The sequence below is a fragment of the Ursus arctos genome, unplaced genomic scaffold (genome assembly GCF_023065955.2).
Source record: "Ursus arctos isolate Adak ecotype North America unplaced genomic scaffold, UrsArc2.0 scaffold_16, whole genome shotgun sequence".
In the NCBI taxonomy this organism is placed as follows: domain Eukaryota; kingdom Metazoa; phylum Chordata; class Mammalia; order Carnivora; family Ursidae; genus Ursus; species Ursus arctos.
The window spans coordinates 59,723,562-59,737,653 of NW_026622830.1; the positions used below are offsets into that span (position 1 = coordinate 59,723,562).

Below are 14,092 nucleotides of genomic sequence, written 5' to 3' on the forward strand. Positions count from 1 at the left end.
TGTTTTATTTTACCTGCTTCTGTTACAACTAGAGTCAAATGATACCTTCTGAGGACAGAAGGTTGGGTTACCTTCTTGGGCTTCAGGAGTTCACCTTTGAAAAGGAGTGTGGCCCTAACCTGCCTCCTGGCTTGTGGTGAGGATCAAAGTGACACCATAAAGATGAAAGTTGCCCTGCCTCTGGTTTCATTTCCTACCGCAAGGTTGTCATTTTTTTTTTTTTAAAGAACACAAATCAGGTATTACTTCCTGCTTGAAACCCTCCCCAGGCTGCCTGCGGCCTAAAGAACAAAGGCCAGGCTCCTAAGGATGCCTGAAGAAGCCCCTGGACGAGTGCATTTTTGCCCCTTCCACTCGGTGTCCTGGGTCTGCTCAACTGCCCTCGGCTGGTGACTCCCAGATCCCCGGGGTCCTCCTCTTCTGTCTCCAGCCCCGAGACCAGCGCGCAGGCCCCACATCTGTCTACCTCCAGCCGCCTCCCACAGCCTCTTTCAGGCCGTCTTCCAGGTTCCAATCTAAGTACAGCCCAGCATTAGCTGTGATGCCACGGAACACACCCCTGAGCCTCACTCTCCTGTGTGCAGAGGGGCCCGGGACACCTAACTCCTCGGGGTGGGCAGGAAGTCTGGCGAAGACACGCGTGAGGACTCGGGCCAGGCCCCGGCCCACTGCGGGGCGCGACTGCGCGGGTTCCGGCCCTGGGGCTGGGCTGCAGGGCGGCGGGCTAGGGCGGCCCTGCAAAGGGGCCGCGTCCGGGCTGTGCGGGGCAGGGCAGCGGGTGGGAGGGCTTCCCCGAGATCGGTCCAACCCCGCCGGCCCAGAGTGCCGCCGGTGGGAGCCCCGGGACCTCAGTTCGGCGGGCCGCCCCTCCCGGCCCCCGCCGAGGCTTCCCCGGACTCGGCCACCACATACGCGCTCAGTCCCTCGCAGTCCTGAATGCCCGGCGCGACTGTCCGGCGCGGTCTCGGGAGCGTAGCCCTGTGGCTTGCTGGGCATGCGCGGAGCGCCGGGCGCATGCCCGGTCCTGGAGGGGGGGGGGGCGGAAGCTCGGCGCGGGGACGCGGCCGGGCGCGCGCCTTGGCGGTGAAGCCCGCCTCAGCCGGTCGCCGCGCATGCGCGACCTGCGCCGACGCAGCACGCCCTGAGGGCGCAATCCCGCCGCCGCCGCCAGCCCGCCGCCGCCGCCAGCCCGCCGCCGCCGCCGCCGCCGCCGCCAGCCCGCCGCCGCCGCCGCCGCCGCCGCCGCCAGCCCGCCGCCGCCGCCGCCGCAGGGACCGCTGTGCGCCCGCGGCGTGAGGCGTGGGAGGGAGCACCGCTTGTCGGTTCGCGGCGCCGCCTCGGAGTGGTCTGCCCTCGCCTCCTGGCGCCCCGCGCGGTCCGAGTGAGTGCGGGCTTGGGGAGGGGGCCGGGACGCGGGCGGGCGGGCCGGCTCCTGGAGCTGGGGGTTGGCAGGGCCTAGCGGGGCCAACCAGCCGGTCCGCGCGGCGGATATGGCGGAGACGGGCCCCTCCCGCGCGGGGCTCGGGAGGCCGAGGATGTGGGGAGGCCGGTGAAGTGTGGAGGACGAGGGAGGGGCCCCGGGAGGACGGCGCTGTGGGGAGGACCGGGGCGCGGGCGGGTCGGGAGATGTGGGGCGGACTGGGGGGTCTCCGGGAGGACGGGGGGGACACGAGAGGCCAGGGAAGGGGGACGAGGGGGCGGGTTCCGGGAGAACGGCGCTGGGTGGAGGACGGACTTGTGGGGAGGTCGGTGGGCTCTGGCAGGCCTGGGGACGAGGGGAGGCCGGGGGCTCGGGTAAACGGGGAGGTTTGGGGGACATGAGAAGGCCTGGGGGTGTTCGTGAAAGATGGGGAGGTTGGTGGATTCGGGGGTCTCGGAGAGACGGAGGGGCTCGAGGCCGGAGCGCACAGGGAGGCCGGAGGCTTGGGGAGGCCAGCAGGCTTCCTTGGGAGCCGGCCAATTGCCTCAAAAACAAAAGGGGGGAGAGAGGAAGGAGGAGGAAGAGGGAAATCCTTGGGGACCTGGAGGGGGGGCGGGGGAATAGCCCTGACCCTATATGGGGACTCACTGGCCCTCAGGGAAGGGCGGGCTTCGCACCCGGGTCCGCGCGGGCTCCTTCCCCGCAGCTGGCGCGCAACTTGCTGTGGCCCTGTGGTTTTCGGGGCGAAAGCCCCGGAGACCTCGTTGATTCATTGTGCCTCCAAGTTTACCCCTCTTCCCAACCCAGCCCCCAGCTCTGCTGCTGGCTTAGGTGGAAGAAGGACTTGCTGTTTCTTTCTCTCTCCTTTCCTTTCTTTTCTCAGGAGGAGGAGTGTGTGTGTGTGTTACTTGGTTTTATTTAATTGGAGGATTTAGCTTAATGCACTAAGGGTAAAAAGAAATTTTTTTTAAGTCATTTCAACAGTGTCTCATTCTTGCATAGTTAGCCTGCAGCTGGGTTTTTGGCAGTGAGACTAAGATAATAGTAATGTAGTAATTATGGGAACTGGTTGAAATACATTCAAGCTGAAGGCGGTGTAAGGATTTGGGGATCTGTACTTAAGACGACCAACGCTGGGATTCTTAGGTAGAATGTTGGGATTTTCTCTTCTTCAAAAGGAGTAATTCTAAAGTACTAGAAAGCAGGTGTCCTGATACCCAAGCCGGCACTCTTTTCATATTACGCAATGCGTACAATGTCAAGCAAGTGTCATCAGGTCTTGGGTTCCATATCCATTAGTGATAGCCAGACTATTAAAGTTCTGTAAGCCCCTGGTGAACTTTTCATCTTTTGGGGAGAATGAGGATATAGGAGAAATATTTGTTTTCTCAGGTGTGAAAAAAAGTTGTAACTCTTTAAAGGCAAGCAAGGCCCATATGTCTTTGAATTTTAGTTCTCCGGAAGGATAGCAGGTATGTGTAGTAGATACTCAGTAACCAAATAAATGCAAAAAAATAAAAAAAAACCTTTGCTTTTGTGTATACTCTTGTAGCAGGCGTTGTACTGGACTCTGCAGGGTGATAACTGGATGAGAAATGATCCTCTCCAAAGGTCTTTGCAGCCGAGGGAGGGAGACAGAGAAGTCGGTCAGTGATGATGGTACAGTGGGTAAGTCCTGTGATAGAGGTGCGCCCAGGGCATTATGACGGGTACTCATCTTTCTTCAGTCCCCCACATTCTTAACCCTTTTTATACCTATTGTAATTTACCCCCTACCCCAGACCTATTTTCCCCATACCTTCCAGTAGCCTCTTAGTAATTTTTCTTCATGGTCATACAGACTCATCTCTTCTTCACATTTGATTTCTGGCAGACAGTTTCCTGGAGATCTCCGTTCTCTTCTTTTCTGAGCTGCTTGCTCCTTCGGTCTTTTCTTGTGTTGTCCCTGGATGTTCTTTGTTCTCATCGTTTGGCTTTTGTCCAGAGTTGGATTTTATGTTTGTGGCAACTCTTGTCTTTGTCTTTCTTCACTGACTTCTTCCTTTTGGTGGCGTTAATTACTTTAAAAAGATAGTACAGTGTTTTTGGACAAGTTGAAGACAGCCTTCAGCATGCCCTCCTCTTGAGCAACACTGCTCCGGCTTGGACTTGTTTCCCTCTCTCCTGGTACACAGCCACCATTCTGGAATCTCCCTTCATCGTCGTCCTGGGGATTCCCTTATCCCTTCTAATGGAAGCTCATGCCTTGCTCATTTTTTGTTGATGCTCGTGTTTTGGTGGAAGACTTTCTCCAGGGGCTTTCTGACATAGGATGCTTAGGAGGCCAACCTTTTGGGACCATGCATGATTGAAACTTGATTGATGGTTTCGCTGGGTATAGAGTTCTGTATTAGAATTCATTTTTGTTCATAAATTCAAAGATTGCTCCATTGCCTTCTTGTTTTCATGTTACTGTTTTAGAATTCAGAAGCTATTCTCATTTTTCCTTTGTATGTAACTTGTTTCCCCTCCCATCTTTAGACGCTTGTAGGAGTTTTACAATTTGTCCAAGTCTTTTGAAATATCGTGATGGTGTACCTTGTGTGGTCGGTTTTCATCCACTGTGCTGCATATTCAGCGGGTCCCTTCATTCTGGCAACTGGGAGTTTTTAGTTCTGGGAATACTCTTTGGCATTACTGTGCTGAGGTTTTCTCTCTTGCTTTTCCTTATTTTGTTTTTCTGGAAGTCTTATTATCCGGAACTTGGCTGTCCTGGGCAAAGGTTGTAATTATCTTAATACCCTTTTCTTCTTCTTCTTCCTTCCTTTGCTCCTCCTTTTCTGCCTTTTTTTGGGGGGGGGGGTGTCTCTTTATTCTCTGTTCAGGGAGATGACTTCAGTTTGACTTAACCTTTTCTTTAGTTTATTATTTCTGATTTCAGAAAGGTTCTTTAGATTTCCAAGAGCTCTTTTTCTATTTTTCTAGAAGAACATCCTGTTTTTCTTTGTTGATTGCAGTGTTGTCTTACCTTTATATTATTGATAGTTTGTATAGTCTCTGTTTCTTTTAGGTTGTTTCCTTCCTTCTCCTGTCTGACGTGGTGGGGCCCTTTGACTTTTACATCAGGGTATTCTGGGTGGGCCATGTGTTGGGGGTCCCCAGGGTTAGTATCTTTAGATCTGTCTTTTGGAGCTGATCAGATTCCCCAGAAATATTCTCCAGTCTCTTTCCGGCACAATTCTGACTTCAGAATCTGGAAGCCAGCAGTGTGCGTGTGTGGTCTGTTGTAGGAGAGCTGGAGAATTCACTGTTCACTGTATATACAGTCATTAAGTCCAGCTCTGTTCAGTGCAGCTGGGCAGGGTGACTTCAGTCCATAGATGCCTCTACTTTTCCGGGGAATGCCCCCTCCCATCTTCTTTCAGAGTGAGGGGGTGTCACGTTGTGCCCGGCGTTGAGGTTCTGGTTTCAGCTTCCATGGCCTTCCCCGGCTCCTCTGTATTTGGGGCTATGCCTTCTTTATCCCTGTTCTGTCTACACTGCTGCTGCCACTTCTGGTCTTCTAGGACACTGCTGTGCAAGTGGAAGTGGTTCCCGTGTGTTCCACTGCTGAATTAGGACCTGGCTTTCTTGGGCCTGCTGCCTCATTTACTCTACTTCAGTCTTTTATAGTTTCTGTCTCCTCCAGGTTTCTTCTTTTTACTTTTTTGTTTGGGTCTCAATCTTCCATGTTAGAAGATTTCCCCAGTACTTCAAAAATCTTGGCTTTTTTCTCCTTTCAGTTCTCCCTGTGCTGTTTCAAACATTTTTTAAAAAGATTTTATTTATTTACTTATTTGAGGGAGTGAGTGTATGCACAGGAGAGAGAGCAGAGAGCACAAACGGGGAGGGGCAGAGGAAGAGAGAGAAGCAGACTCCCTGTTGAGCAGGGAGCCTGACCTGGGGCTCCATCCCTGGACCCTGGGATCATGACCTGAGCTGAAGGCAGATGCTTAACAGACTGAGCCACCCAGGCGCCCCTGTTTAGAACATTTTAAAAAAATATCTCTTTAGTATAGTTTTGATGGAAGGCAGTGGAACAGATGTCTATACTCTGTCATTGTATCGTGCACTTATTAGCCAACCACACCCTGTTAATTTATGATTTTTGATATGTTTGAATAGTTTCCAGTTGCTACACATGTATTTCTTTTCTTTTTTCTTTTTTTTTTTTTTAAGATTTTATTTATTTATTTGACAGAGAGAGATACCAGTGAGAGAGGAGACACAGGCAGGGGGAGTGGGAGAGGAAGAAGCAGGCTCCCAGCGTAGGAGCCTGAGGTGGGGCTCGATCCCAGGACTCTGGGATCACGCCCTGAGCCGAAGGCACACGCTTAACGACTGAGCCACCCAGGCGCTCCTTCCTGTGTGTTTCTTAAGTAGAAATAGGTTTGAAGACAGGGACGTGGTGCCCTCTTCTCACCCCTCATCCCAGGCATTGCCCAGTAGGCTTGCGTGGGAGGTGATGGAACTGGCTGAGGGGTGAGTTCAGTAGAGCTTCAAGAAGTGAAAGGAAGGGGGTTTTAATGCGCATGTTGTCTCTCCTTGTCAGGTTCTCTGAGGACTATGGAAAGAGGAAAGAGAAACCCGGAGCATTACGTTTAAACCCACGTTTGATTTCTTCACAGAGTTATCGTGGCCTTCAGAACTGTGAGTATAATTCTCTTGCTACATTTGTGTTTTGGTTTTTCCTTTTGTTTTGATTTTTCTTTCATCTGTCTTAAGGTTTCTTTGACGTATACTAGAAACAAATAAAAGCTAGTTGATTTTGCAGAGTAGGTGAGGGAAGAAATATTAGTTGTTTAGTGCCTTTTATGTGTGGAGAGAGGCAGGCAGGATGACAGTGCTGTCCCTGATAGTTGTGACAGTAGCAGCATGTGCCCTAGAAGAGTGCCCCAACAGGGTCAGCCCTGGGCCATCCAGCTCCTCAGTGAGTCTCTGGCAGTAATCCCCTGAATGAGGCTACCCTTCGCCCCTGTTTCACATTTGCATAACTGAAACAGAGGTTAAAGGTTACTAAGTTAGTAAAAAGCAAAGCTGGGATTCAGACTCAGTCTGGCTTTGGAGCCTGTGCTTTTTACTCGTGTTTTATTCTTACGGGCTCTGGATTCAGATGTTGGCTTGGCTGCTTACTTACTAACTCTTCACTAACTACCGAAACCTAGCTCTCTCTCCATGCCAACTCTTCACTGACTACCTAAACCTAGCTCTTTCCTCTGACAAAGGGTGCTCTCCCAGGGTTGTGGTGGATGCCGTAAGAAATGTGAAATGTGCTCAGCTTTCACAAATGTTAGCAATTGCTATTCGGTGGCAGTTCCCCCACTTTAATGAGAGGAAAACTAAGCCCCAGAGATTGGGTTATTTGTGATTTGTTCATTTGTAACCTTGGCACTTGTGCTGCACTCCACAGTTGGGAGGTTATAGAATTGAGATTCTATTCCAGTTTGTCTTATTTCCAAAGACTGCTCTTTCTGGTAGGCCTAGTGGTAAATCGAGGACAGATCGTTGATAGAAGATTCATCAATCTGTCTTGTGGTATTAGCATTGGTAAGATTTTAGCAATACATTGCTTTGGTGTAAAAGCCCCATAAACTTAGACTTCATGGATTCAGAATTCAGAATCATTATAATTACGTTGAATTTGACTTTGGCAAGTGTCTTTGTCTTAGATGTCCGAGGGGCAGAACCCTGGATTGTTTTTCCATTTCCTTCTGGGGGTCAGTTCACTTTCCTCCTTTGTTCTCCTTTCTCCTCCAAACCCACTTTTGTTTCTGCCAGGATTAGGTATTAGGGAAGGGAAGGAAAATTGTGTCACGAAGTTTCAGTTTCCAAGTAAGGCCTGGAAGTCTTGCTCCTTTTCTCTGATTCCTTCTACCCTTTCTTGGCTACGAGAGGCACCTGTTCTGTGTGCTGTGCCAGGTGTGACTCTGCTGTCTTTTGGAGAAGGCCATGCCCAGCTGTTTACATCCCTTGTCTCCTCCCCGCCCTCCCTGCACATTTCGATGTTTCTTCCTGTACCAGTGGGCTATATTTATTGGGTACAAGTCTGTTTCTGCATCTTTAAGGGCAAAGATTTTGTTATTTCGTTTCTGCATGTTTTCTGCTTGACCCATGGGTAGTTTTCACTAAATGCTGGATGAAGTAGTGTTTAATGCTTGCCACAAAATAAGTTCTCTTTTCTTACTGGATCCAAACAAGAGGGAGAATATCAAGTATAACTTTTCATCAGCATTAGCTATTAAAAATCGTTCGTCATGGTAGAGCCCAAGACAGTTTCATATTTAGCAGAAATTACACAAAATTTTTCTTCTTAATGTGATGTGCAGCGGAACGAAGGCCTGACAGGGAACTGAGAGCCCATTCTTGGCTCACTGGAACTTTGAGCACCGGGATATAATCTGCTGCTTCTAGTTTGGCCCTCCCCTCCCCTCCACCCCTGTTTGAAAATATGTAAACCCAGGAAAAATACCTTATAACCAGTGTTTCTATAATTGTTTCCCCCAATTCTGGACAACTGGTGAGGCCACACGAGTAAGCCTGGCTTTGTACAGCATCGACTTAATGGTGTTCCTCTGAGATCCGGGTCCCTTGATGTACCTGAGTGCCCTGGTCCACTTAAGCCCCTGCAGGATGGATCAGGTTCTTGGTTCCTGATTTGTTTTGGGGTGTTGCATTCTTAAGGCATAACTTGGGATGGAGGTTTTTTACAATCAGAATTCTAGGAAAGCAAAGCAAAGTTTTGGAGGAGTTGAATTGCTGAAATATGTATGGAGATTATTTTCAGGGTTAATGGGGTGTGCGGAGGCAGTAGACAGAAAGGAAGGTTGCCCGGAGACCCATCTGAAACCCCCCATTTGGTGAATAAAGATAGGTTATTTAGCGTCAGGGCAGCTGAGAGCAATCGACATAGATTGAACTGTGAGGTTCTGGGGCTGTTTGTTGAAACAAAGAGTCGCTAGGGTAAGGCGGTGCTGGCTGTCGGCTCCGGAGGGCAGCTGTCCCTCCCTCAGTGTTGAGCCCTGAGATTCGGCTGAGGTTTGAAAGGCTAGTGTGTTGGGAATAGACACTGGTGGTGGGGGTTGGAGGGTGGGGGAGAGTAGAGGACAGCCAGGAGATTGTCGGCACGCTGTTCAGGGAACCAGGTGAGCAGCAGCGGAGGCTGGGATTGGAGCAGGAAAACGAGGTGGTGAGAAGCAGTTGGGCCTTGGATGTATTTCAAAGGCAGAACCAGTAGGATTTGCTGACAGATTGGATAAGGGGTGTGAGGGCAAAGGGAGGAGTTGAGTTGACTAGAAGGCTCTTGGCTTGGGCAACTAGATGGGGGGAAGGCTGTGGGTGGAACTTGGTTTAGAGGGGCAGATGGGGAGCTCACTGTAGGCATTTTAAGTTTGTGATTCTGTTTGGGATCCAAGTAGAGATGTCATGTAGGCAGTTGTAAATAGGCATTTGGAGCTTGGAAGAGAAGTCTGAGCTGGAAGTGGCCATGAAAACGCAGTGATGGTCTGTGGTCACCGAGGGAGTGAGCACAGAGAAGACAAGCAAGCCTGAGCCTCGGGTCACTCTGCCATCGAGTGCTCAAGGACGAACATGAGCAGTGTTTGGCACAGAGCAGGTGTGAAGAAGACCACAAGCACTGGCCCCATGGGAAGAAGGGAAGAAGTGTCCAGGAGGAGGATGTGATCAACTCTCTGAAGTGTCAGGAAAGGTCATGATGAGGACTGAGGTTTGGCCTTCGGGTTTGGCGACTTGGAGGACACTCTGGCAAGTGCTCGGCGCAGTGTGGGGGCGTGGTCAGAATGAAAGCCCGCCTGGATGGTGGTGTGAAGGGGGAGAGGGTAGTGAGACAGATTGCATCTGGGTGACTTAGGTCCAGGGAGTACGGTCATCCTCACACTTACTCGCCGTCTGGGTGCAGAGCAACGCAGCCGGGTCCCTGAGGTCCGTGGTGGTGTTTTCATGTCCCGGGCGGGGAAAGGTCAGGTTCAGAGCTTACAGTAGCTCTCTCAAGAGTATGGAGCCGGCAGGCTGACGCCAGGTCTCAGGCCATGCACGCTGTCCTCAGCTGCCCTGCGTCCTGAGGGTGGAGAGACACTGTTGAAGGGGGAAGGGGGTAGCGTGGTTGAAAAGTTGTAGGAAAACGCTTATGTCCTGCTGGAAGTGCTTCTGTTAGAGATTCTGTTTCTTTTTCTTACTTAGAAATTTCACTTCTATCAGAGGGTGGTAGGTGCATGTGTTCAAAAGTAAAAGAGTGTTGAATGATTCATGCAGAACCCAGCGGGCTCCTGTCCTGCCTCCACCATCCGCCTCCCAGAGCTGCCTGGAATCCTGCTTATCTGTTTCTTTTAGTATTTCTGTCCACGGTTCCCAGCAATATCTATGTAGAGGCAGGGCCATCGATGCGTCACTTTTAGACAAAGTTACATTTTGAACTCCCATCTTCCCCCACATTTGTAGCACAAATTTTGTTTAGAGCCATAATTTGGTGAATTGTTTTGACTTTGTTAATGTTGCTCACTATTGAGCTGGTGAATGTAGCATGATTATATTCCCTTTTAGTTCAACTTTTTGTTTTCCTGTTTTCTTGAGCTTAACAGTTGCCACTTTTTTTTTTTTTTTTTTCCTGTTTGCTTGATATTCTTAAGAGTTCTCACTCTCCCTGACAGTAAGGCCTCTTAATAAAATTTGCCATCTGCTCATGTGTATTCCTTCTGTCTTCACCCCCAGGGACATCTGTTTTCTTGCATGCTGGACAGGTTACTCTCCCATGGTAGCAGGGTTGAGGTGCGTAGGGCAGATCCTGCAGGACTAGGCGAGACCAGGTAGAGAATCCTGATGGGGAAGACAGTGATGGGGAGCTCAGAGGGAGGGGGACGGTGTCCTCCTGAGGGAGCAGGTCCGGGCATGGTGAGTGGGGCTCGCGGTAGTTGGGGAAAGGCATTCCAGGTGGAGAAGGTGAGAAAAAGCAGAGCGGGACGAGATCGGTTACTTTTTTTTTTTTTTTTTTTTAATATTTTATTTATTTATTCGACAGAGATAGAGACAGCCAGCGAGAGAGGGAACACAGCAGGGGAGTGGGAGAGGAAGAAGCAGGCTCACAGCAGAAGAGCCTGATGTGGGGCTCGATCCCGTAACGCCGGGATCACGCCCTGAGCCGAAGGCAGACGCCCAACCGCTGTGCCACCCAGGCGCCCCGAGATCGGTTACTTTTTGTTAACCTACAAAGCCTGTATTGTGGCGCCTCGCTAGGTGGTACATGTTAACTTAGTTACTGACTCTTCCTTTAAGACCTTTAAATAGATTTCCATGGAAAATGTGACATTCAGATCGTTAAACATCTGTCGTAAATTTTTTATTTTTTGAAAGATTTTATTTTTTAAGTAATCTGTACACCCAGTGTGGGGCTCAAACTTACAACCCCGAGGTCAAGAGTTGTACACTCTACTGACTGAGCCAGCCAGGGGCCCCTGTCATAAATTTTAATATTTTCTTAAAACGTGCGCATAGGATATATCAAGACACTTAAATCGAAGAGATAATCTTAAACTGTTGATTCCATGTATTTGTTCATGGAAACATCTTTATGGACTATCCCGTCACTGAGGCGGCCCAGCCAGTCATCGTGCAGGAGTGACCAGTGCAGCCCCCCGCTGCGGTCGTCAGGCGGGAGCAGGATGAGCGACCACAGGACGTTTCAGAGGCTGCTCTGTGTCTAGCTGGATGCGCAGGATGGTGTGCAGGGAGGCCGCGGTGTCGCGGAGGCGGGCAAGCGCAGCCCTGTCTCCGTGGCCCAGTTAGGGAGGCCCGTCGCGAACTCGGGAACGAGTTGGTGCAGAACCAAGAGTGAGTGGATTGGCTTCTTTTGAGAAGAAGCATCGCGCAGTTTGAAATGCTGAGGCGGGATTATAGGAAATAAAGTCCGTAAGTGCCTTTCAGGACTGCCAACTGCAGGGCACCTTTTACGTAAATGTGCTGCACCTTTTATGTGGGTGCCTGGCTATTCTCATGGACGGTCAGGAGCCTGTGTTTAGTTCAGTGGGTCCGCCGTGTACAAATGTTACCTGCTTCCTGAAGCTTCTGCTTTATGCTCCAGGCTTTGCGCAGGACACCCTTTATCTTGCCAATAGTAGTTACGTTTGTGATTCAGGAATTCTACGTGAGGGAAGTCGTCAGAATTGTGATACCTGCCGTTTATGTGTGTCATTCATCGTGTGTTTTGAGTTGTGTGTAGTGTTTATAATAACAAGGTAGTGATTACTGTCCCCACGCTGCAGAGGAGAGCCCGGAGCCAGATAACAGTCTGCCCGAGGCTCCACGTGGTGGTGGCAGGCTCTCCTGTTCCTTGACATGAAAGCTTAGCCCTTGCTCTGAAGTGCACGTGGTGCTCCTGTGTGCGGGCTCTGCCTGTGATAGAGAGGGGGAGGGCTGCCGCCCACCGAGCGGTCTGCAGACCCTCAGTATTGTCACGTGCCAGCCGTGCTTCCGCCACGTCGGGATGCGTTGTCACTAGTGTTGCCAACCATTGCACGTGGTTCCCCGTCATTGGTGTTTCTGCTCATACTGAAGAAAGATTATGGATTCATCCCATACTAGTAAAAATGGGAAAATAGGTCTGTTTCTGACCCTAGTAGTAGGCAGGCAGCTTTTCCTGTGCTTCTTACACTCTGACTAAGGGGGAGAGAGGATGTTTCTTTCTTTCTACCTGCTTTGGCATATCGTTGCTATCTGCCGGGGGGAGGGGCAAGTGGGGCGTTGGGAGTGGCGATGGCAAGGAAACATGTTAGATTTGTGTCTCCTGCTCATGAATTCTAAGTGCTTTAACAAAATAGACAAACTTTCCATCATTTCTTCTTTGATAAACTATTAAAAAGGATAGGTGTCTCAGCAAAAAATTCAACTGAAAAAATGGCGAGTAGATACTTCATCCATTTCCTGTAGGTAACAACATGCACACAAAAAGACGCTCCCCGTCATCCCTCATTAGGGAAGTGCCCGTGACAGCCGCAGTGGGTAGCGCTGCAGTCCTGTGAGAATGCCTCCCATTCCCACAAAACAAGGCAGCAGAAGGGGACAGTGCCCAGGTGCAGGGCTGTGGGACAGCTAGAAGTACATCGCGCTTTGCTGGTGGGGATGCAAAGGGTTATAACCACTTTGAAAAAGTAGTTTGGCAGTTTCTTATAAACTTGAATATATACTTTTCATACGATCCAGCAGTCCTACATGGAGGCCTTTACCCAAGAGACGTGCAAATTTATCTCTACACAAAGGCCTGCATATGATTGCTTATAGCAGCTTTATTCCTATTTACCGAAGTTGGAGAACAACTCGGAGGTCCGTCAGGTGGGAAATGCGTGAACAGGTTGCGGTGCACCTGTGCGGTGGGGCAGTCCTTGTACAGCAACACAGAGGCACTGACTGCTGACATCCTCAGCAAAACAGGAGCGCGTCCAGAGTGTTCTGTTACGGGCAAACACAGAGCTCTGTACAACTGTGGTTCCCCCCTGATAACATTCGGATAAAGGCAAAACTATGGGAACAGATTGGATCAGTGGTTGCCGGGGGCTGAGGCTAGGGGAGGAGAGGACTGAGTACAGGAGGGCGTGAGGGTGCTTCGTGGGTGATGGAAGTAGGCCATGTCTGCCCTGTGATGGTGGTCATACACTGACTGTGTCAGTCAGAACCCAGCGAACAGTGTTTTACTGTATGTAAATTTTACCTCAATAAGCCAAACCCAAAAAAAGGTGGATGACTTATGTATATACACACACGTAGGTATTACACACACACACAGGCACACACATTTATACCCACGCTTGAGCTCCCTTTTTCTTTCCAGTGGATTAAATTTAATATTTCTGGATTAGGTATCCTGAAAGTTTAAATGAAATAGATTGTAGCACAGACACTTTGTGAAAACATAGGATCTTGGAGTCTTTGGTTGATTTTTATATTCTTATTCACGACCTGAAGGCTTTATAGTGTGGTTTGTTTTTGTATAACATGGTTATGTAGTATGGATGTCACGTAATTAGCATAAATAAAAGATGTTTTATCAGTTAAATTATTTTAAGATTCCTTCCATGTTGTTCAAGCTCTTGTAGCTGTGGAGAAAAATAGTTTTACTAGCTTTAAAAATTAATAAAAAATGTTTTCTTTGATTCATGACAAACTTAATTATACAGTCTTCAGCTCTGTCTTTAATCAGCTGTAACTGTAGGGTATGATTATATTTCAAACCGCTAGACCTAAGAATGTACACAGAAAATAATACAAGTTAGCTTCACTAAACGTAAGGCTTCATTGTAGTTGCGAGTCAGGTCTCTTCACAGTATGTAAGAGGGTCGCTTGTTATTAGTATGTGGTGCTTTGCGATGCCCTGCAGAGCAGTTGTTCAGCATTTTTTCCTAATAAACCCTTCTTAGCAAAGCCACAACAGTGGGCAGGGAAGGGGATTAGAGTGGAAAGTTGTGTATTTACTTTTCATTTAAAAATCAAAATTTGACTATAGACAATAAGAAGGCCATTCATTTAAATGATGAGGTCTTCATTATTTTGCGATCAGAGGATATTGCCGTGTGTGGTTATAATGGAATCTGATACAGGAAGATGCAGTGTAAGAGGCCCTTCCTGAGCTGCTTTATGTTTGCTTATCCCGTG

At 49.4% G+C, this 14,092-nt stretch overlaps 1 protein-coding gene across 3 annotated transcripts in view; it reads left to right on the forward strand.

Moving 5' to 3' along the window:
- The first annotated feature begins 1,249 nt into the window (after window positions 1-1,249).
- LOC125282066 (focal adhesion kinase 1-like) overlaps window positions 1,250-14,092 on the forward strand; it is a 424,568-nt gene continuing 411,725 nt past the window's right edge. Inside the window, exons 1-3 of one of the 3 annotated variants that reach the window (XM_057313016.1) lie at window positions 1,250-1,381; window positions 2,973-3,088; window positions 5,991-6,088. The gene's annotated coding sequence lies outside the window, so the exon portion shown is untranslated. The remainder of the gene's footprint in view (window positions 1,382-2,972; window positions 3,089-5,990; window positions 6,089-14,092) is intronic. The other 2 variants (XR_008959657.1, XR_008959658.1) reach the window with 2 other exon arrangements.